Consider the following 22,743-nt stretch of genomic DNA (forward strand, 5'->3'; position numbering starts at 1 on the left):
TGGAAATCGGAAATCAAAACTGAAAACGCTGGAAAAACTCAACAGACCTGACAGGATCTGTGGAGAGAGAAACAGAGTTAACGCTTCAAGTTTGTATGACCCTTCTTCAGAGCTGTGTTTTCTTCAGCGCTCTGAAGAAGACTCGAAACGTTAATTCTGCTTCTCTCTCCACAGATGCTGTCAGTCCTGCTGAGTTTTTCCAGCATTTTCTGTTATTATTTCAGACCAATTGGGAGCCGGTTTGAATTAGGGTGGGTGTTGGATGGTGGTCTATTTTTATTGCATCATTTTGAGCTAGGGTGGAGTTGGAGGAGAAGCTGCTGGGTTGAACTCTTGTCAGGCCCAGAACTTTCAAATCTGCGACTGCCAAGGGAGATAGATTCCGGGGGAGATCAGGTTGCTAAAGGGATACTACCCATTCAATTTCAGAGTACTGTTTTCGTATCAAATATATCTATAGTGCCTTTGTATCCAAGATTTTTTGTTAACTCCCTTCTTGGTATTTGGGTGTCATTAACAAGACCAGCAGGTATTGTAAATCCCCAGTTGTCTGTTCGTCAGGTGTTGTGGACCTTCTTTCTGAACCACTGCAGTCACTGTGGTGAAGCTACTCCCACAATGCTGTTTGGTAAGGAGTTGCAAGATTTTCCCTCAGTGATGATTTATGTCCAAATCAATAACAACACATTGTACTTATATAGCACCCTGGATAGAATAAAACCTTCAAAAGTATTTCAAAGGAATATTATACAGGAATATTTAACACCGAGGCACACAAGCAGACATCAGGGCAGATGATCAACAGCATGGTCAAAGCGGTAGGTTTTAAGGGGAGTCTTAAAGGGTGAGGGAGGCAGAGAGGTCTAAGGAGGGAATTCCAGAGCTTATGGCCTGGGCTGCTGAAGGCACTGTCACAAATTGTGGGTCAAATAAAATCAGGGATGCTCAAAGTCCATAATGAGATGAGCCCTGATATCTGGGAGGGATGTAGTTTGGAGGATATAATAGAGATAGTTGAGGGGCGAGGTTACTGAAGGATTTGAAATCAAGGATGAGAATTTGAACATTCTAATGCTGTTTAACCAGGAATAAATGTTGCTCAGTGAGCACAGGAGTGTTGAATGAATGAGATTTAGTGCGTTTAAAGATGCAGGAGGCGGAGTTTTAAATGACCCCATCTTTATGTGGGCAGCAAGGAATAGTCCAGTTTAGCGGAAACAAGGGAATATATGACTTTCAGCAGATGAGCTGAGGCAGGAGTGAAGTTAGACAAAGTTACTGAGATGTAAATGGGCCATCTTAGTGATATGTCATCAGAAGCTGAGCTTGGGGTGAAATATGTAGGATCGAAATTCCTTCCAGCTGGAAAATTTAAGGATGATAATTTCAAACCCACAGACATGTTTTGGCCTCTTTATTTAAACTATAAATTTCAAAAAGGTAAGCTGCAGTCAGCAGTACAGGGCAGGGCAGCAAGGGGTTAATTTGGACATTTAATGAAAACACAGTGACTTATCAAAAGGGTACTGACTTTGACTAACACCATCAAGAAACCTGATTACCCAATACAATGGAATAAAGGATATATCATCAATACAATTCACATAAGGAATTATTCAACTACCACAGAAAATAGCATTGGAATAGGGTCATTCAATCCCTCATTAGCTTTGGAGCCAGTTGCTGTTACTGTGCCACCTCAAAGAGCAGGAGAATTGCTCATACAATGAAAACTGATAATATTCGTCTATATACATCATCCACGGAAAACCCTGTATTGTTTCAACCAGCAGGAGCTAATGAACATTTGTCTGGACTTTGCATGGAATCAACTAAATGGACATTGGAACAACAGTAAATATATTTTTACATTTGAGTTAAATTATTATAAAAGCAGAGCAGATTTGAGTACCTAGGCTGCAGCTGCAAAAAGGGTCGAGTTTGGTTACCTTGACTCAGGCCTACAGTCAACATCAGACAGACCAGCTGTGTTGGGGATTGTAATTTACAGACAAATGGTAGTGATATTGGTCTGAGGGTTTTGTGAAGGCTTGGGGAAAAAACTTAGTGCTTTTTGCCAGAACCTTGTAACTTCAGCCCTATCTTGGTGATATTGGTCTGAGGGTTTCTTCTTAAGGTTTCAGGATAGGACATAGTGTTTTGCCTGTGCTTTGTATGTTTTAACTGAGTCGTGGTGACTTTGTGTCGGGTACTGGTAATAGGTTGTTTTAAATTTTGGGTTTGTACTGCAGGGTTGTGGGCAATTAAATAACGCAATTGTGAATTATTAGAAGAAACCTGTCTGGCTGGTCACCCTGTTCAAGCCATATATTTGTGAATCTGGTGTCCCGAGCTTTAGCGTGGGGAGGGTCTCTGAGGGAAAAGGGGGGCCCCTACAAATATGGTACCAAGATTGTGAACAGCCTGGTTCGGACTCTAAGTTGCAAGGGAGATGGATGACATTGATATTTAGGGAGTGAAAATTGTAGTGGGGACTGAAAACAATGATTTTAATCTTCCCAATGTTAAATGGAGGAAATTTCTGCTCATCCAATACTGGATGTCAGACAAGTCAGGACAATGTGTGACTTGGAGGGGAACTTGGAGGTGATGGTGTTCACAAACACCTTCTACCCTGGTCCTTCTATGTGGTGGAGGATGAGGGTTTTGGAGATTCTGTCAACGCGCTGACAGAGTTTTACATACATAAAATCCATCTCCTTCACCCCCTGATGCTCCCATCTCCCTCTATCTTTCTCCCATAGATGCTGGAGTTTTCTGTAGGCCCTGGCCACTTGGCAAGTTCCCTTCCCTGAAGGTCATGAGTGAACCAGCTGGGTTTTTACAATAATCCAGCAGTTTTCATGGTCATTTTTTCCCAGTGCCGGCCCCACATATTCCCAGATTAATTCAGCTCAATTTCACAACCTATCTTTGTGTTTTTGTAGGTTTACTCTCACTCCCTTTTTTCTGTTTTGAATTATTTTCACAGGATTTGAAGTCCCAAATCTCAAACCCAACATTATATCAGAGTCTGACGATGTTGCCCAATTTATTGTAACTAAAATATCATCAGATTTTGAATATGGAAGTTAAAAGCCTCGTTGACATTGTGGAGAAACCGTACACATGCTCCGTGTGTGGACGAGGCTTCAGCCGAATATCTGACCTGTCGGAACACAAGTACAGTCACACTGGAGAGAATCCATGGAAATGTGGGGACTGTGGGAAGGGTTTCAATTATCCATCCCAGCTGGAAATTCACCAGCGCACTCACACTGGTGAGAGAGCATTTACATGTTCAATGTGTGGGAAGGGATTCACTCAGTTGTCCAGCCTGTGGACATACGAGCAAGTTCAAACTCAGGAGAGGCCGTTTACCTGCTCTGCGTGTAAAATGGGATTGGCTGATTCACCCACCCGACTGAAACACAAGTGAATTCACACTGGGGCGAGACCATTTACCTGCAATGCGTGTAAAAAGGGATTTGTTCATTCATCCACCCGACTCAAACATAAGCGAGTTCACACGGCGGATAGTTACTTCACCTGCTCCGATTGTGGGAAGGGATTCACACGTCAATTCAATCTACAGAGACACCAGAGAGTTCACATTGGGGAGAGGCCGTTTATCTGCTTCATGTGTGGGAAGGGATTCACTCGTCAATTCCATCTACTGAGACAGCAGACAGTTCACACTGGGAAGAGGCCGTTTACTTGCTCTGAGTGTGGGAAGGGATTCACTCAGTTATCCAACCTGCTTACACACCAGAGAGTTCACACTGGGGAGAGTCCGTTCACCTGCTCCAAGTGTGGGAAGAGATTCACTGTTATCCAACATGCTGAGACACCAGCGAGTTCACAAGTAACTGCTCCAGTTGGTTATAGTTCCCAATGACATCCTGGTCCGAAGCATATTCATTGGAGAGTGTTTCTGCTGATGTTAATAAACTCCAGGCCAGTTACAGATTCTGGATAAAATTTAAAAAAAAAAACAGCTTTGTGTTAAACGCAGTATGTTGAGTCTTTTTGCTATCTCGTGCACAAGTTAGGTTCTTTTGAAGGGTTCCACCTTTCTTCTGTCTCCCACATCCTCACCACCAACAACAAGTGCGAGGAGCTCATAGAGCTTGTTTGTCGCTATGATTGAGACAATCCGATCAGCTGCCTCTGCTGCTTCCTTCCCTTCCACGAGTCCACTCGGGCAAATTGTCTCTAAATTTCCCCCTTGCCTGAGCCCTGAACTCTCATCTTTCTCCAGTTTCTCTCGCATCTCCTCTCTTGCCCTCTGTGTGCACTGCCTGCTTCATGGACCTTATTCTCATAAAACGACTGACCATCCAAATTCCACATTTTTGCTGATGTTGACAATAGTTCTCTCTTTAACAGGTACTGTCCCTCTCTCCTTTAAACCTTCCATCATTACCACTGTCCTTTAATAAACACAAACCCTTCACTACTCCATCTTTGCATGCTGCGTTCCCATCTCCAGACCCACTTTCCTTTCATAAATCCTTAAAGGTTTTGTAATCTCCCAAATCCGTGTCCATCTTTCCCAGAACTTCCTGTTTGAATCCCTCTATGTTTCTGCCCCTCACAGTTCTAAAACAGTTCTTGTCAAAGCCACAAGTGACATCCTATGTGGCTGTGAGAAAGGTAAACTTTCCCTTCTGGTCCTTCCTCGCCTTCCAGGAGTGGAGACAGCTGGACCTGCGAGGGACACCTCTGCTCGGGCAGCGGGCTCAGTTTGGAAAAAAAATCCATGAGTAACATCACAGGAAAACTAGAAGCTGCTGTTAAGGAGTTTGTTTTAATTGTTTAAAACTAGAAAAACGTTTCATTTATAAAGAAGTAGCCACTTGGTTTTCAATAAGGAACAGTAGCAATAGGGAAGTAAAGTTAAATCAAGTCAAAGTGAAATATAGTAATAAAGCAAACCAAAGTAAATAAAGTTAGCAGAAGCATAGTAAAGTTGTTACTAATAATTTATTCTACTCTAAGTGTAATAAATTAGAAGTAAATAAAGTTGATAACAAGAAGTGTTTGTGAGTCCAGAAGGCAGGATAAACAAGCAGATCATTGAGTATGCTTCGAATGCAGAATTATGTCAAAAAGAGAAAGTTAAGGGGGCTCCACCTGAATGTGTGCAACATTCACAATAAGGTAGATGACCTAAAGGCACAAATAGTTGTAAATGGGTACGATATTATTGCCATTATGCAAACATGGCTGCATGGTGACCAAGACTGGAAACTGAATATTCAAGGATATTCGACGTTCAGTAAAGACAGTCAAGGGAAAGGAAGTGGAGTTGTGCTGATAATAAGGGAGGATCTCAGATCACAAGAACAATGTGTGGAATCTGTTTGGGTGGAGCTAAGAAACAGCAAAGGGCAGCAGACATTGGTTGGAGTTGTTTATAGGCCACCAAATAGTAATGGTAATGTGGGGCGTGGTATTAATCAGGAGATGAGAGAAGCATGTAGCATAGGCAATACATTGATCATGGGTGACTTCAATCTGCATATAGGCTGGGTAAATCAATTGAGCACTGATGCTGTGGAAGACGAGTTTCTGCAGTGTGTTGGGATGGTTTTCTAGAGCAGTATGTTGAGGAGCCGACTAGAGGACGACTGGATGAAACAAAGCCAGGTGGTAATGTGTGTAGTGAGGAAGGTGTAAAGCAGCTACAGGAGAATTTGGACAGACTTATTGAGTGGTCAAGGACATGACAGATGGAATATAATGTAAGAATATGTAGATTGTCCACTTTAGTAGATGTGCAGAGTATTTCCTAAATGATAAGAGATTAGAAAGTGTAGATCTGCAAAGGAACCTGGGTGTCCTTGTCCATAAGCCACTGGAGGCTAACTTGCAGGTGCAGCAAGCTATTTGGAAGGCTAATGGAATGTTAGCCTTTATCACAAGAGGATTTGAGTACAGGAGTAGTGAAGTCTTGCTTTAATTTTATGGAATCTTGTTTAGACCGCACCTGGAGCACTGTGTGCAGTTTTGGTCTCTCTATGTCAGAAAGGATATTATTGCCATAGGGAGAATGCAACCAGTTCACCAGACTTATTCCAGGGATGGCCAGGCTGTTTTATGAAGAGAGATTGGGGAAACTGGTCCTGTTTTCTCTAAAGTTTCGAAGAATGAGAGGTGATCTTACTGAAACCCACAAAATACTTAAAGAAATAGGCAGGGTAAATGCAGGTAAGATGTTCCCCGTGGTTGGGGAGTCTAGAACCAGGGGACACAATTTCAAAATAAGGGGGAAGCTACTTAGGACCGAGATTAGGAGAAATTTCTTTACTCAGAGGGTTGTGAATCTTTGGAATTCTCTACCCCAGAAGGCTGTGGAAGATCAGTCACAAGTATGTTTAAGGTAGAGATCGACAGATTTCTGATTAACAATAATGTAAGTGATAATGGGGATAGTGTAGGTAAAAGGCATTGAAGTGTACAATCAGCCATGATTGTATTGAATGGCAGAGCAGGCTGGACGGGCTGAATGGCCTTCTCCTGTTCCTACGTTTGCGGCGGGCCCTCTCTCCTAGGCCTTAGATTCCATGTGATTTTTTTTTGGAAAAATATACTTTATTCATAAAATATCTGAAAGAATATTACAAAACTTTTCCAAATGGCCATCACAAAAAGTTCAATCAGATTCAACTTTTACACATGGATCACGTGGTGCTTCAATACAATCAATGAATATTAGTCATTTCAATATGGTCAGTACAGACAGTCAGACAGTGCAATGGTATTGGAGCTATCGACACATCATGTTGCACTCTGCAGTGCTTCAATGCAATTATGATACATTTAGTATTAACTACATACATTTATTGTGAGTCGTACAATCCAAGGGGTCTATACAATTCCCAGCCCCTCGGTGCACTATGGCAGAAAGGTCTTAGACAGTGACCTTTCCCCATTGTGCCTTTGCAGTGGCTGCCCCAAACTTTAGTGCACCCCTCAGCATGTAGTCCTGGAATGTGCCAGTCTGCAACACTCGGTCGGGGACAACTCTTTGCACTGGAAGACCAACAAGTTCCGGGCAGACCAAAGAACGTCTTTCACCAAGTTGATGATCCTCCAGCTACAGTTGATGTTTGTCTCGGTGACCCCCCTGGGAACAGCCCGTAGAGCACAGAGTCCTGTGTCACAGAACTGCTCGGGATGAACCTCAACAGAAACCACTGCAACTCTCTCCAGACCTTCTTTGCAAAGTCACATTCCACAAGGAGGTGAACAAACGTCTCTTCCCCACCACAGCCACCTCCAGGGCAACATGCAGAGCGGATGAGACTCCTTGGTGTGTAGGAAGGATCTGATGGGGAGGGCCTTTCTCACCACCAGCCAGCTACATCTTGGTGCTTGTTGGAAAGTTCTGGCGATGAGGCATTCTGCCAAATGACTTTGACAGTCTGCTTGGGGAACTATCCCACAGGATCCACCATCTCCTTTTCCCGCAGGGCCTCTAGGACGTTACGTGCCGATCACTGCCTGATGGACTTGTGATCAAAGGTGTTTCTCTGCATAAATTTTTCCACGAGGGACAGGTGGTACAGCACGGTCCAACTACTTGGAGCGTTCCGCGGCAGCATGGCCAGAACCATCCTTCGCAACACCGGGGACAGGTAGAACCTCAGCACGTAGTGACACTTGGTATTTGCGAACCGGGGGGTCTACACACAGCTTGATGCAGCCGCACACAAAGGTGGCCATCAGGATGAGGACAATTTTGGGCACGTTTTTTCCTCCCTTATCTAGAGGCTTGTACATCGCGTCCCTGTGAACATGATCCATTTTCGACCTCTAGAGAAAGCGAAAGATGGCTCGGGTGATCGCCATTGCACAAGAGTGTGGAATGGGCCAGGCCTGCGCCATGTACAGCAACAGCGAGAGTGCCTCACACCTGATGACCAGGTTCTTACCCGCAATGGAGAGGGAGCGTCGCTCCCACATGCCCAGTTTCCTTTTCAGCACAGACACTCGCTCCTTCCAGTTTCTAATGCATGGCCCGGTCCCTCCGAACCATATCCCCAGCACCTTAAGGCCCAAAGAACATGGCCATGCTCTTCCCACTATTTACCTTGGCTCCCGAGGCCATTTTCGCAGATGTGGATCAGTCTATGCACTGACAGCAAATCCGAGCAGAAGATGGGGACATCATCCATGTACAGGGAGACTTTGATCTGAGTGCCTCCACTGCCTGGGATCGTCACTCCTCTTATGCCCAGATCCTTCCTGATGGACTCAGCAAAAGGCTGTATGGAACACACAAACAGGACAGGGGAGAGAGGGCAGCCCTGCCTGCCTCCCGATTTGATAGGAAAGCTATCTGACTCCCACCCATTGATTGAGACGGCACTACTGATGTTAGTGTTGAACGGTTGGATCCAGTTGCGAATTCCCTCCCCAAACCCCATTTTGGAGAGCACATCCACAATGTGGTGTGCGATATTCTGCCAAAGGCCTTCTCAGCAGGTCTGGCAGCTGTCTAAACCCCTGTCCTGCACATAGGCAATCGTATCCCTGAGTCATGCAAGGCTGTCAGAGATCTTCCTGCCGGGCTCAGCGCAGCTCTGATCAGGGTGGATCGGAGACCATTCAAATACTTCATGTGCGCAAAGGGATTACTCACTGCCCACCTGTTAACACTCCAATTTTAGAAGGTCAAAGGATTGGATCCACAATTGCTACATTCCAACTGACAAGATAGAGTTTCAGTAGTCAGAGTAAGGGAAGAAAAATCACTTCCCACACCACCTGCTGAGACTGCAGTGAGTGCAGATCTAATTATCCGGCTTTCTCTTATCAGAAAAAGCCTTCCAATGGCGGTATGTTTACCCAGCATTCAGTGGGGGGCAGAATGTGCCCTATCCTCACGACTGGAGCACCCGGCGCATGCGCAGTGGCTGGCAGTGACTGGTACATGCGCATTGCGGTCACTGACTGGAGCATGCGCAGTACCATCTGTACCTGGAGCTGATGGAAGACGGTGAGAAATGGCGAACACAGGCGAGTAAAAGGAGCCGGTGAGTGGGGGAGGGATGGAGGCGGCAGAGTGGGCGGGGAGGCTTCATGAAGACCCTGTGAAGGTCTGAAATCTTGAATAAGAAGCTACTGGTCCTGCGGTTACACCGAATGGGACGGGGACAATTCTGACCCGCGTCTCCTCTCGGAGACAGGCCCGAGTTAACACCCGGCTTCTTCACAGGGGCAATGTGCAGCAGGGCGCATGCGCGGTCACTCTGGTCCAGATAGCAGGAGGAGAGAATGTTGTTAATTTCTATCCTGGACTGACAGGGATGGATTTTGGAAACTCCTTTTACAGAGGGTTAGAAGGGGAGGATTTACACACAGCAAAGTTAACAACCCACCAGCCTCCACATTCAAAGGATCATTCTCCGCCATTTCCGCCAACTCCAGCATGATGCCACCACTAAACACATCTTCCCTTCACCCCCCGGCAGCATTCCGCAGGGATAGTTCCCTCCGGGACACCCTGGTCCACTCCTCCATCACCCCCTGCACCTCAACCCCCTCCCACGGCACCTTCCCATGCAACCGCAGAAGGCGCAACCCCTGCCCCTTTACTTCCCCCCTCCTCACCGTCCAAGGGCCCAAACACTCCTTTCAAGTGAAGCAGCATTTCACTTGCATTTCCCCCAACTTAGTCTACTGCATTCGCTGCTCCCAATGCGGTTTCCTCTACATTGGAGAGACCAAACGCAGACTGGGTGACCGCTTTGCAGAACACCTTCAGTCTGTCCGCAAGCATGACCCAGACCTCCCTGTCGCTTGCCATTTCAACACTCCACCCTGCTCTCATGCCCACATGTCTGTCCTTGGCTTGCTGCATTGTTCCAGTGAAGCTCAACGCAAACTGGAGGAACAGCACCTCATCTTCTGATTAGGAACTTTACAGCCTTCTGGACTGAATATTGAGTTCAACAAGTTTAGATCATGAACTCTCTCCTCCATCCCACCCACTTTCTGATCCCCCCCTTTTTTCTTCCAATAATTTATATAGATTTTTCTTTTCCCACCTATTTCCATTATTTTTAAATGTATTTCCATCCATTGTTTTATTGGCTTTTTCGATCCCTTCACCCCACCCCCACTAGGGCTATCTGAGGATTTACACACAGCAAACTCAAACCAAGAGAAATGTCTTCTCAATTTCTATCCTGGACTGATCTGAAACACAGTAAATTCACACTGGGAAGAGGCCATTCGGTTGCTCACAGTGTGGTAAGAGGTTCAGCACATCATCCCACCTGCTGGGACACTATTCACACTGGCGAGAGACATTTTAAATGACCAGAGTGTGAGGAGTGCTTTAAAAGGTGTGGGAAGCCTTGCAGGGAGGTTTGCTAGTGCTGTTGGTGGGGGTTTAAACTAATTTGGCACCGGGGTGGGATACCGAGTCAAGGTATAGTGGGGGGTGATGTACAGACAGATATTCAAGAAAAAAAACAAGTCAGTCTGGAAAGCAGACTGTACATCGTCAAGTTAAGGCTCAAGGGAACATAGAAAGGCTGGATGGAATTTATTTTAATGCAAGGAGTGTTGTGAGTAAGGCAGATGAGTTGAGGGTGTTGATTAACACTGGGTTATAATATCATTGCTATCACAGAGACATGGCTGAGGGAGGGGCAGGATTGGCAGCTCAATATTCCAGGGTGTAGAATCTTCAGACGAGACAGGAGTGGGGGGTGCGCAGGGGGATTGTAAGAAAGATGGTTGTGTCACAATATTGATCAAGGAATCAATTACTGCAGTAAGGGGGGATGGTATCTTAGAAGATTCCTTAAATGAGGCCATGTGGGTGGCACTTAAAAATGAAAAGGGGGTAATCACATTGTTGGGAGTGTACTATAGACCTCCAAACATCAGGGAGAGAAAGAAGGCAAGATATGTAGCCAAATCTCAGAAGTGTAAAAATAATAGGGTAGCAATAGTAGGGGATTTCAACTTCCCCAATATTAACTGGGATAGACAAAGTGTGAAAGGCTTAGAGGGGGCTGAATTCTTAAAATGTATCCAGGAGAGCTTTTTAAGCCAGCACATAGAAAGTCCTACAAGAGAGGGGGCAGTGCTGGGCCTGCTTTTAGGGAACAAAGCTGGGCAAGTGGTAGAAATGTCAGTCGGGGAGCACTTCAGTGATAGTGACCATAACTCAGTTTGATTTAAGGTAGTCATGGAAAAGGACAAAGATGGACCGGAAAAAAAGGTTCTGAATTGGGGGAAGGCCAATTTTAATATAATAAGACAGGATCTGGCCAAAGTGGATTGGGAGCAGCTATTTCTAACAAAACCTACATCAGAGCAGTAAGAGTCAGAGAGAGTGCAGGGCCAACATGTTTCCATAAAGGTGAAGGGTGAGACCAACAAGTCCAGAGAAACCTGGATGTTGAGGAATTTACAGGATTAGATAAGGAAAAAAAAGGGAAGCTTATGGTAGATACCGAGGGCTCAAAACAGCGGGAGCCCTTGAGGACTATATAAAGTGCAGGGGGCTACTTAAAAAAAAGGAATGAGGAGAGCGAAGAGGGGGCATGAAAAATACCACTGGGTAAAATAAGTTAAAATCCAAAGGCATTTTGTAAGTATATTCGGGACAAGAGGATAACCAGGGAAAAAGTAGGGCCCATAAGGGACCAAAGTGGCAATCTGTGTGAGGAGCTGTAAGATGTAGGTGAGGTTTTAAATGAGTACTTTGCATCTGTATTAACTATAGAGAAGGACAATGTAGGTATAGAAATCAGGGAAGGGGACTGTGATATACTTGAACAACTTACTATTGAGAGGGAGGAGGTATTAATGGTTTTATTGGGCCTTAAAAGTGGATTAATCCCCAGGCCCAGATGAGATGTATCCCAGGTGCTGTGGGAGGCAAGGGAAGAGATTTCAGGGGCTCTGACATTAATTTTCAAATCCTCTCTGGTCACGGAAAGGTGAGTGAGTCTAACATCAGTGGTAGGGAAACTTTTGGAAAACATTCTGAGGGACAGAATTAATCCCGACTTGGAGGGGCAAGAATTAATTAAGGATAGTCAGCATGGCTTTGTCAGTGAGGGATCATGTCTAATCAATTTGAATTTTTCGAGGAGGTGACTTGGTGTGTAGATGAGGGTAGTTCAATTGCTGTCGTCTACATGGACTTCTGTAAGGCTTTTGACAGGGTCTCGCATGGGAGACTGGTCAAGAAGTTAAGAGCCCATGGAATCCAGGACAATTTGGCAAATTGGATCTAGAATTAGCTCAGTGTCAGGAGGCAGAGGGTGATGGTCAAAAGCTGTTTTTGTGACTGGAAGTCTGTGTCCAGTGGTGTACTGCAGGGTTCGGTGCTGGGTCCCTTGCTGTTTGTCGTGTACATTAATGATCTAGACATGAATGTAGGAGGTATGATCAGTAAGTTCACAGAGGACACAAAAATTGATGGTGTGATAACTAGCAAGATGGAAAGCCTTAGACTATAGGACGATATAGACGGGCTGGTCAGATGGGCAGAACAGTAGCAAATGAAATTTAATCCCAAAAAGTATGAGGTGATGTGTTTTGGGAGGACTAACAAGGCAAGGGAATACACAGTGAATGGTAGGATCCTAGGAAGTACAGAGGATCAGAGGGACCTTGGTGTGCATGTCCATAGACCCTTGAAGGCTGCAGGACAGGTAGATAAGGTGGTTAAGAAGGCAAATGGGATACTTGTCTTTATTAGTCGAGGCATTGAATATAAGAGCAGGGAGGTTATGATAGAGCTGTATAAAACGTTAGTTAGGCCACATCTAGAATACTGTGTGCAGTTCTGGTTGCCACTCTATAGGAAGGATGTGATTGCACTGGAGAGGGTGCAGAGTAGATTCACCAGGATGTTGCCTGGGCTGGAGAGTTTCAGTTGTGAAGAGAGACTCGATAGGCTGGGGTTGTTTTCCTTACAGCAGAGAAGACTGAGGGGGGCTCCTGATAGAGGTGTACCAAATTGTGAGGGGCATAGATAGGGTGGATAGGAAGGAACCTTTCCCCTTAGTGAAGGGGTCAATAACCAGGGGGCATAGATTTAAGGGAAGGGGCAGGAGTTTTAAAGAGGATTTGAGCAACAATTTTTTCACCGAGAGGGTGGTTGGAATCTGGAACTCACTGCCTGAGGGGGTGATAGAGGCAGGAACCCTCACAACATTTAAGAACTATTTAGATGAACACTTGAAACACCTCAGCTTACAGGGCTACAGGCCAAGTGCTGGAAAATGGGATGAGAGCAGATCGGGGCTTGATGACCAGAGTGGATATGATGGGCCGAAAGGCCTCCTTCCGTGCTATAAAACTCTGATGTCCCATCAATATATTCACACTGACGAGAGACCGTTCAGATGTTTTCACTGTGGGACTGGGTTCAGGCCATCAGGGGACCTTATTCGACACAAGTGCAATCACGAGGTGACATCATCCAAAAGCACCGTGTTAGTTTTCACATGTACACTGACAACGCCCAGCTCTACCTCACCACCATCCCTCTCCATTCTTCCACTGTTACTAAATTATCAAACTGCTTATTCAACATTCCATACAGGATGAGCAGAAATTTGCTCCTTTTAAAAATTGGGAAGATCAAAGCAATTGTCTTCAGTCACCACTACAAATTCCGTTCCCTAACTACCCAGTCCATCCCTATGAGGTAACATTGGGATATGTTGTCCTATGTTTGTCAAGCCAGGAATATTTATTCCTAGATGAGAGAGAGAGAGCTATTCCTAGAATATACAATACATTTCTACAGATTTTATAAGGTTATTAGACAGCGGTTTCTTACTGATCTCCCCAGCTTGAGAAGGGAATATCCTTATTGATTTCTCACAACTGATTTCTGACTAACCTCACTATTTCTAAGCTATGAGCTTGTTTTCCTAATTTCTTGATGACAAACTGTAGAAACATACTAAAGTTACTAGAATGATCAGAATCAGCAACACAAACCCTTGAGCTGCCACCAAGAGTAAATGTCAAAACTTTTCCACTAAAATGTGATAACTATCGACTTAGATTCATCCTCCCCACCTGCCGATCATCTCACACAATCTAAATTATAGACATGTGGTAAATACATCTGGTTCAAACAGAAGTTCATGCACGGACTTTAAAGATTCTCCAGCTCTCTGTTCACCTGCATCCACCTTGTGGATATTTTCTAAATCCAGATTCTATTTCCCTCTTCAATTTAACTTCATTCCCTCTGATAGGTACAAGTGTGTTTAATTCAATGCTGATTGTTTTATAGTTAGTTTCACTATGGAGTGTGTGTTAATGTCTTGATGATTTAAAATGTCTATTCAATTTTCCACAATAATCACTTCATGTTGTTCTGTTGTCAAGTAGCTGAGCATGTCTGGGACCTGCTCTTCAGTACAGGGTCACCATGCATTTCCACATGTTAATTACACCACATGGAACATATCACATCTGCACACTCACGCTGTATCCCAATATCATGCATGTGTGAACCTATGCAAGCTACTCTTGGCCTTTCAGGTGATCTTATCAAAATATCAATGGGATGTCTGTCTGAAGATCTTTGCTGATCCAACCCTGCTGTGGTTCTGATGCCTTAGATAGTGGCCAGACTATGAAATTCTGTTTCTTTTAAATACAGAGGCAAGGACACAAACATCACCAAGAGAAATCTCTGTTTACTGTTCTCATCTACACCTTCCTGACTTTAACTAGAATGTACATGTACATTAGATTGAACTATTCCATTGAGCTATATCCAGGTGAATTATTCCATTTCCCAACTAGTGGTGTGATTTTCTTTATCTTTTATTCTAAATGCATCATTCCATTAATTACCATTCTATCTCATTCAGCAGCACTGGAGGAACTATATTGTCCCATTTAATACTCACATAATATGGTGTTTGTAGATCAGAGACAGAGGTACAGGTACTTGCAATCAGATTGTAGATCACTCCCATATCTCCCATTTTCAGGCACTTTGTCCTGAATGATAGCAAATGGGATGAAGCCAAATGTTTATAAAGAAAAGCCTTTTGTTTAAATTGTCACCATGCTATCAGTGGAAAGGGTTAACTTCTCAGCTTGTTAGCAAAGGGGCTGAAGAAACATTCTCAAATGTGCACACTTGTGACAACTTTATGTAACTTCATTTTCAGATCAAGGATCACCAAACCCCATTTCAATCTTTGTTTTTCCAATTCTCTTGGTGTTTTAATCAGCTTTGCCCAAATATTATTTTTTTCTTCTTCCTTCAGGCACCTTTCCAAATGACGGTAATAAAACTGAAGAAAAATAAAACTGAAAAAGTTCACTTTCACAGGCAAAAGGAGCGTCAACCTTCTGAGACTGAAAAGAGTTAAAGAGGGTGGAGCTTCCCACAGCTTGTGAGCTCCAGAACAGAACCTCAAGGCTGAAGCTTATCTTTAGGGAATCCAACTTTTCGATGCCTTTTACAATTGTACAAGTTCATTGTGATTCATAATTAAAGGTTTACTTTCACTCAGTCATTATAACCTTTCACTTTTCTCAGCACAGAAGCTGGCAGCATTTTAGATTCAATCCCAATTGTAAACTTCTCTTGTAGCTGTCGTATGGAGAAGATCATGTCCACTGTAGATCTGCCAGCACAGAAACCGCACTGTGCTTCTGGATACACTCGGTCTGCAAGTAGATGGAGTCTTTTAAGCCTGACCCTAGTGAAGGTCGTCCCTGTGATGCTGAGGAGTGAGATGTCCCTGTAGTTGCTGCAATCTCCTCTGTCACCTTTCTTTTAGTATATTGTGATCATTCTTCAATCACACGTGTCGTGTGGAAAGGATCCTACATCCCAACAGAGAAGGAGGAACTCATGAAGCTGTGACAGTAGATGGGACTTTCTGGGCTTGAGCAGTTCAGCTGGAATTCCATCCTTGCTGGGTGTCTTTCTGCTTGCTAAGCAATTAATGGCCTTTTTGAGCTCAAATGATGAGGATCCTCATCCAACTCAACCATGACAGGAAGCTGCAGGAGAGAGTCAACTGAGATTGGGAGATGTCCTTCTCACAGGAGTACACTCACAGTAAAGTTCAACCCAGTGGGACATCTGTTTACTTCTGTGGGTGAGTACATCACCATCTGCTGATTTCAGGGGGTAACTTTGGTGATGGTCGGACCAAGCGCCCTCCTGATCCCATCATACACAGCACGTAGATTTCCATTGTCACAGGCAGTTTGGATTTCATGATCTGGTCTGATCCAGTGTTTATTTACACAGTATCTCCCTGTCTTTTACACAACTGTCTCAGCTACTTTCAAGTTACACAGTGTTCTAGCTGTTGGGTTTATGTTGTAATCAGGCAGGCTTTGCTTTTTGCTTCAATGACAGATTCATCTCTGCTGAGTAGGTCTCAAACCAGACTTTGTTGTGGGTTCCACCTTTCCCAAATGTTGCTGCTGCTGTGTCAGAAATGATTGAACTCAGCCACTTCCAAGATTCAGCAATATCAATGTTGACTGATGAAGCTTTTATTGATGAGCCTGTAAAATATTTCACTATTTTGTTCATCTTCCTTGATAGTTTAATTACACACGGAGGTGTCACTGTAAAGAATATGCAAATCAGTAAGAATTGTCAGCAAGGATTAATCAGTACTTTCTAATTGGAGATGTTAATCAGTGGAAAATCTCAGACACTGAATTGTAGAGTTCGTACCAAAGATCAATTTAGGATTGAAGTAAAAGTTAATAGTTTTATTATAAATGCATTCCTGTCATGAGTTCTTGAATTAAGGGGTAATATCACAGATGGTGCTTTTAAAAAGGGGCACTGCAGTCCAGAAAATCAGTGACTGATTCAGAATATTAAACTCCAGCCAGTTATACGGCTGTTAACATCAGCAGGAACAAACCTAATTATTGTCTATCAATCCTGGACGTAATTAACAGTAGCAGAATCCAACCCCACAGTTATTTATGAATTCACTGGTGAGTCCGCAGTTTGGAGGACCTTGTGAATCCCTTTCCACACACGGAGCAGGTGAATGGTCTCTCCTCAATGTGAATTCGCTGGAGTACAGTCAGCTTAGATGACTGTCTGAAACTCTTTCCACAGATATTTCAGCTGAATGGGCTCTTCTCAGTGTGAATTCGCTGGTGTGACTGAAGGCCAGATAACCGAGCAAATCCCTTCCCACACTCGGAGCAGGTGAACGGTCTCTCCCCAGTGTGAATTCGCTGGTGTCTCACCAGATCAAATGACTGAGCAAATTTTTTCCCACACACAGAACAGGTGAATGGCCTTTCCCCAGTGTGAGTGCGCTGGTGTACAGTGAGGGCAGAAGAATGCTTGAACCTCTTTCCACAGGAAGTGCAGCTGAATGGCTTCTCCTCAGTGTGGATTCGCTGGTGTTCAATGAGGACAGATGACTGTCTGAAACTCTTTCCACAGGTACTGCACCTGAATGGACTCTCCTCAGTATGAATTCGTTGGTGTAACTGGAGGCTGAATAATCGAGCAAATCCCTTCCCACAAACGGAGCAGGTGAATGGTCTCTCCCCAGTGTGAAGCCGCTGGTGTCTAACCAGGTCAAATGACTGAGTGAATCCCTTCCCACACACAGAACAGATGAACGGTCTCTCCCCAGTGTGAGTACGTTGGTGTACAGCGAGTGTGGATGAATGCCCGAAACTCTTTCCACAACAGGTGCAGCTGAAAGGCTTCTCCTCAGTATGAATTTGCTGATGTGAAACCTTCCCCACACACAGAGCAGGTGAACGGCTTTTCCCCAGTGTGAATGCGCTGGTGATTCAGCAGGCTGGCTGACTGAGTGAATCCCTTCCCACACACAGAGCAGGTGAACGGTCTCTCCCCGGTGTGAACTCGCTGGTGTGTAGTGAGGGTGGATGAATACCTGAACCTCTTCCCACAGTAAGTGCAGCTGAAGGGCCTCTCCTCAGTGTGAATTCTCTGGTGTAACATCAGGGAGGTTTTCTGAGTGAATCCCATCCCACACTTGGAGCAGGTGAACGGCCTCTCCCCAGTGTGACTGCGTCGATGGTATTCCAGCCGGGATGGATAAATGAATCCTTTACCACAGTCCTCACATTTCCAAGGTTTTTCCATGGTGCCAATGTCTTTGTGTTTCTACAGTTGAGCCGATCAATTGGAACCTTGTCCACACACAGAACAGGTGACAGTTTCTCTCTGCTGTGAATGGTGTGATGTTTGTCCAGGCTGTGTAACTGGTTAAAGCTCCTTCCACAGTCAGTGTGCTGAAACATTCTCACTCGGGTATATGTGTCTTGATGCTTGTCCAGTCACATTTATATTTCAATTATTTTCTTGGAGACAAAACAGACGAACATTTTCCCTTCCACCTTCAAAGGTCGATGGTATTCAGGTTCTGGATAACCAGTTGACTCAGCCAAGATGCTTAGTTTCAGTGCACATCTCCAGATCCTTCCTTTCTAAGACCTGTAAAGAGAGGTTACAAAAGTAATCACTGTAAGTACAGCATAGGAATTCAGAGCAGACAATTCTTGTTTTTACTTTCTCATTTCCCAAAGCTGCGAACCCTTGGCCCAAACACACTCCCATTTTCTGTGCTAAATTCCAAACCCATCATACCATCTCCCCCATATATTTCCTCCACTCCCAGTTTTCTCCCTCCATCTGCTCTGGTTCAGTTCAGTTCTCAAACCCCTGTGTGCAGAGTGAGAATAAAATCAATGAATGAATCACTTTTCTCCTGGTCACTGGGACCCTGAAGCCCCGCCTACTCTCGTTTCACCAGGATAGCCGGGCATGCGCAAAGCTCGCTGCTGAAGCAAGATGGCAGCCGTTAACCTGGGCCTGTTCGTGGTGAAAAGCCCCAGAGCTGCAGGTTCTTATTGGGAGTTTCCTGCCTCCAGCAGGTGTTTCTGAATTCTCCCCACCCACATCCTAGGGTTTCCGCACTGCTCTTGCTCCAGCTCAAAATGACTGGGGAGTGATTGACGGCATCTCTGGCTCCAGCTCCGGCCTCCCCGGCTGCACTGGAGAGGTGCAAAGGAGATTCACCAGGATGTAGCCTGGGCTGGAGAGTTTCAGCTATGAAGAGAGACTGGATAGGCTAGGGTTGTGTTACTTAGAGCAGAGAAGGCTGAGGGGGACCTCATAGCGGTGTACAAAATTATGAGGGGCATAAATAGGGTGGAAGTGAAGAAGCATTTCCCCTTAGCAGGGGTGTCAATAACCAGGGATCATCGATTTAAGGTAAGGGGCAGGAGGTTTAGAGGGCATTTGAGGATTTTTTTTCACCAAGAGGGTGGTTGGAGTCTGGAGTCTGGAATTCACTGCCTGAGGGGGTGGTAGAGGCAACAACATTTAAGAAGATTTAGATGAACACCTGAAACGCCACAGCTTACAGGGTTAGGGGCCAAGTGCTGGAAAATGGGATTAGAATAGACAGGTGCTCGATGGCCGGCACAGACACGATGGGCCGAAGGGCCTGTTTCTCTCTCTCTGTGACTCTGACCAATAGGAAGGGGGACGGTCTGGAGGAACGAGCGGCAGCAGTTGGTCCTCCAGCCAATCGGAGTGAATGAGGGGCGGGGCTGAGCCCTCGGCGGCTGCGCATGCGCACAGCCGCACACTGACGCCTATAAAGATGGCGGCCGTTGACACCCGGGCCTGTCAGCGGGAAAACCCCGAGCAGCTGCCGCCGGTTCAAACCCGGACCCGGGATCTTCTTACTGGGGGTTTGGGGTCTCCACCGGGTGTTTGTGAACCCTCCTGTCTAACCCAGCCGCCGGCTCCATCCCTCCCGCTCACCCGATAAACAGCCGCCGACCCGCTCGGTGTGACCGCGGGACCGGGAGTTCCCTTTGGGGTTTGAGGCCTCCACTGGGTGTTTGTGAATCTTCCCCACCCGCTCCGCCGCCTCCATTCCTCCTACAATCGGCTGTTTCTCTCCGGTTGTGGAGCAGATATAACAGCATCCCAGCAGTTGCTCATCCAGACTGCGCATGCGTCAGCCTGACCTGCGCATGCTCCCTTCTCAACCCATCATCGCGCCTGCGCGGGAGCCTCTGTGGAAAAGATAGTACACATTCTGCACCGCAGCGAATGCTGGGTAGGAACCCCGCCATGGAGAAGGCGAAATCTTAACTGGATAATTATATTTTCAACTCAGATTATAATTGGAGCCATGGAGATAATATACAGAATTACTAAATAATTTGTTCCAGCAATCAATGTGCCTAAAATCTCCACCACAGTTCTGTTCTGGGAGTAACCAACAGCAGAATAAACCCCAACAGTTGCATGTGAACCCATTGGAGTCTCAGTAGCTGAAGTGAACATGTGATTTAAAAAAAATAATTGTACATGTTGGCCCAATGGCTTCATTGTCTTCAGATCGCAAAACACAATTTTCTATTCAACCACGTGAGCTTTTAATGGCGGTGATCCTAGAATGTGCCTTGTCCTCACTGCAATGTTTCCCTGTGCAGGCGCAATACCAGACTCTGCCAGGAGCATGCATATTGCGGGGTCTAACTTGAGCAACAGAATGTTGCGCGAGTGAATGGAGCCGGTAAGCGGTTAGGAATGAAGGGGCTGAGTGGTAAGGGAGCAACGGGGGAGGGGGGCCAAGTGAGTGGGGAGGACTAGAGGTGTCCAAGTGCTTGAGGAGCAGTGGTGGAGAGGCATGGCGGCGGGTGAGTGGATGTTGAGGCTTTACAAGCACCCAGTGGAGTCCTCAAACTCTCAATAAGAAAATCCCGATCCCGGGGTTGCACCAGGTGGTGCGGTGGCTGTTTATTGGGTGAGAAACTGTCCAGTGAGCGGGGAGGGACAGAGCTGGTGGCTGGGGTTAAATTGAGTGTGTGGGGGAGGCAGATTCAGTTGTGGATTTCAAAATGGAATTGGACCAAAACCTGCAGCATGTCCAGAGAAAGGGCAGGGGAATGGGACCAGGTGAGTTAGTTTCCAAAAGATTAAGAGGTCTCCCATTTTAGACGAAGATGAAGAGTTTTTTTTGTACACTCAGGGGGTCGTTAGTGTGAGGAATGTTAACTAGGAAGCATTGGAGGCTGGGTCATTGAATTTATTCAAGGCAAAATTAAACAGATTTTTGCTAGACAAGCGAGTCAAGGACTATGGGGGGAGGGGGAGGCGCCCTGTGGGGGATTGCTGGGGGATGGTTGTAGGGGGAGGGGACAGAATGGACGGACAGGAAAATGGAGTTGAGACCACAAGATCAGCCATGAGCTTATTGAATGGCAGAGCAGGATCAAATACCTGAATGGCCGATGTTCCTCTGTCCGGGGCTGAATGGCCTCAAGATGTGGTGTTTCCTTGGCTCTGATGTCTTGGACCTGTTAGGGGCTCAAGTGACAAAATGGTCTATTTCTGCTGCTACTTGTTATGTTCTTATTCAGCACCAATACCACACAAGGCAATGGCTATTAACATATTGCCAGCAATAGCGTCTCTGAGTGGCCGATTTAGGCTGCAGCTTCTATCGAGTCATGGATTTGAATTTCATCACTGCCAAAGTTTTAGTTGGTTCGTCCTTTCAGACATTTCATCAAATCCCTTAGGATAGGCTCAGGTAATTTGATGTATGATGTGGTTCGTCTTGGAAGGAAGAACAAGGGAGGCTGTGGGAATTGCAGGGTGACTGCAAATAGGTGTGACTGAATGCTCTCACTCTCCTTTACATGACCAACATTTACACCAGTGTGAGGTCTCCAGTCATGGCTGAGTGATTAAGGCAATGGATTTGAACTCCACTGGGATTTGCCCATGCAGGTTCGCATTCCGCCATTTGCACTGCTCAGTGTTCCCTGCTTTTGGTGCCTCAAGAGTTAATTATTGGCCAAATGGAGTCAGGAATTTCCAAACACTCCCTGTCTGTTTTTCCTGTTTCACTTATGTGTTCCTTCTTTTCTGTACATCCATAGGCATTCACAGAATTTGCAGTCAGAAATGGAACAAAGTTGAGCTACTTAGTGGCATTCTTGCTTTCTGAGAGTTTGCCTGTCCTCAGCGACAAACCCTAGCCCGCTGTCACTCTCGGTGTATATGTCTGTGTGTGTTCATAAAACCATAAGACATAGGAGCAGAAATTAGGCTATTCAGCCCTTTGAGTCTGCTCCACCATTCAATCATGGCTGATAAGTTTCTCAACCCTATTCTCGCACCTTCTCCCTCTAACCTTTGATCCCCTTACCAATCAAGAACAAATACACAATGCGTGTCTGTAAATGTGGTTCAGTTCACTGAGAGGTGAACTCATTTTTACCGTCACAAACTTTATTCACTTGCATCATATATCTTCATGGTAAATGGTACAAAGAATAACAACAGGTTTAGAAGTTGCAAGAGAGGATCGATGTTTTCTGAGTTTATTTAAGTGGAGACTGCTTATTGATTCAGTGCCCATACGTTACACAGCGGAGGAAGATTGAAAGTTTCACTGAGCAACATTTGAACAGACAGTGGATCCACTCGGTATAATGGTGTGTTCCAATTCAGTATATGAAATCAGAGAATCAATTTCTAATCATTGCTTTGAACCCAATCTTTCTAATAGGTTGGATGTTATGCACAAGTTTCCTCCATTTTCTAGCTTTATTTGGAATGAATATTCATAAATTTATATGTGTGGGAACCTACTGATTAACAGCAGAACTGGCAAAGTTTGGACAAGGTTTCCTTGTAGCCAAAGAGCACAAAGCAGAAAAGAGAAGCAG

At 45.3% G+C, this 22,743-nt stretch overlaps 1 long non-coding RNA gene across 1 annotated transcript; it reads right to left on the bottom strand.

Annotated features, from left to right (window-relative positions):
• Positions 1-1,371: 1,371 nt before the first annotated feature.
• Positions 1,372-19,997, bottom strand: LOC121273448. The gene is made up of 3 exons (XR_005942031.1): positions 19,817-19,997; positions 14,916-18,478; positions 1,372-3,971 (listed from the first exon to the last, which is right to left on the bottom strand). It is a non-coding gene; the product is annotated as an uncharacterized LOC121273448 (long non-coding RNA).
• Between the last annotated feature and the right edge of the window lie 2,746 nt (positions 19,998-22,743).

This window comes from Carcharodon carcharias (genome assembly GCF_017639515.1).
Source record: "Carcharodon carcharias isolate sCarCar2 chromosome 21 unlocalized genomic scaffold, sCarCar2.pri SUPER_21_unloc_2, whole genome shotgun sequence".
NCBI lineage: Eukaryota > Metazoa > Chordata > Chondrichthyes > Lamniformes > Lamnidae > Carcharodon > Carcharodon carcharias.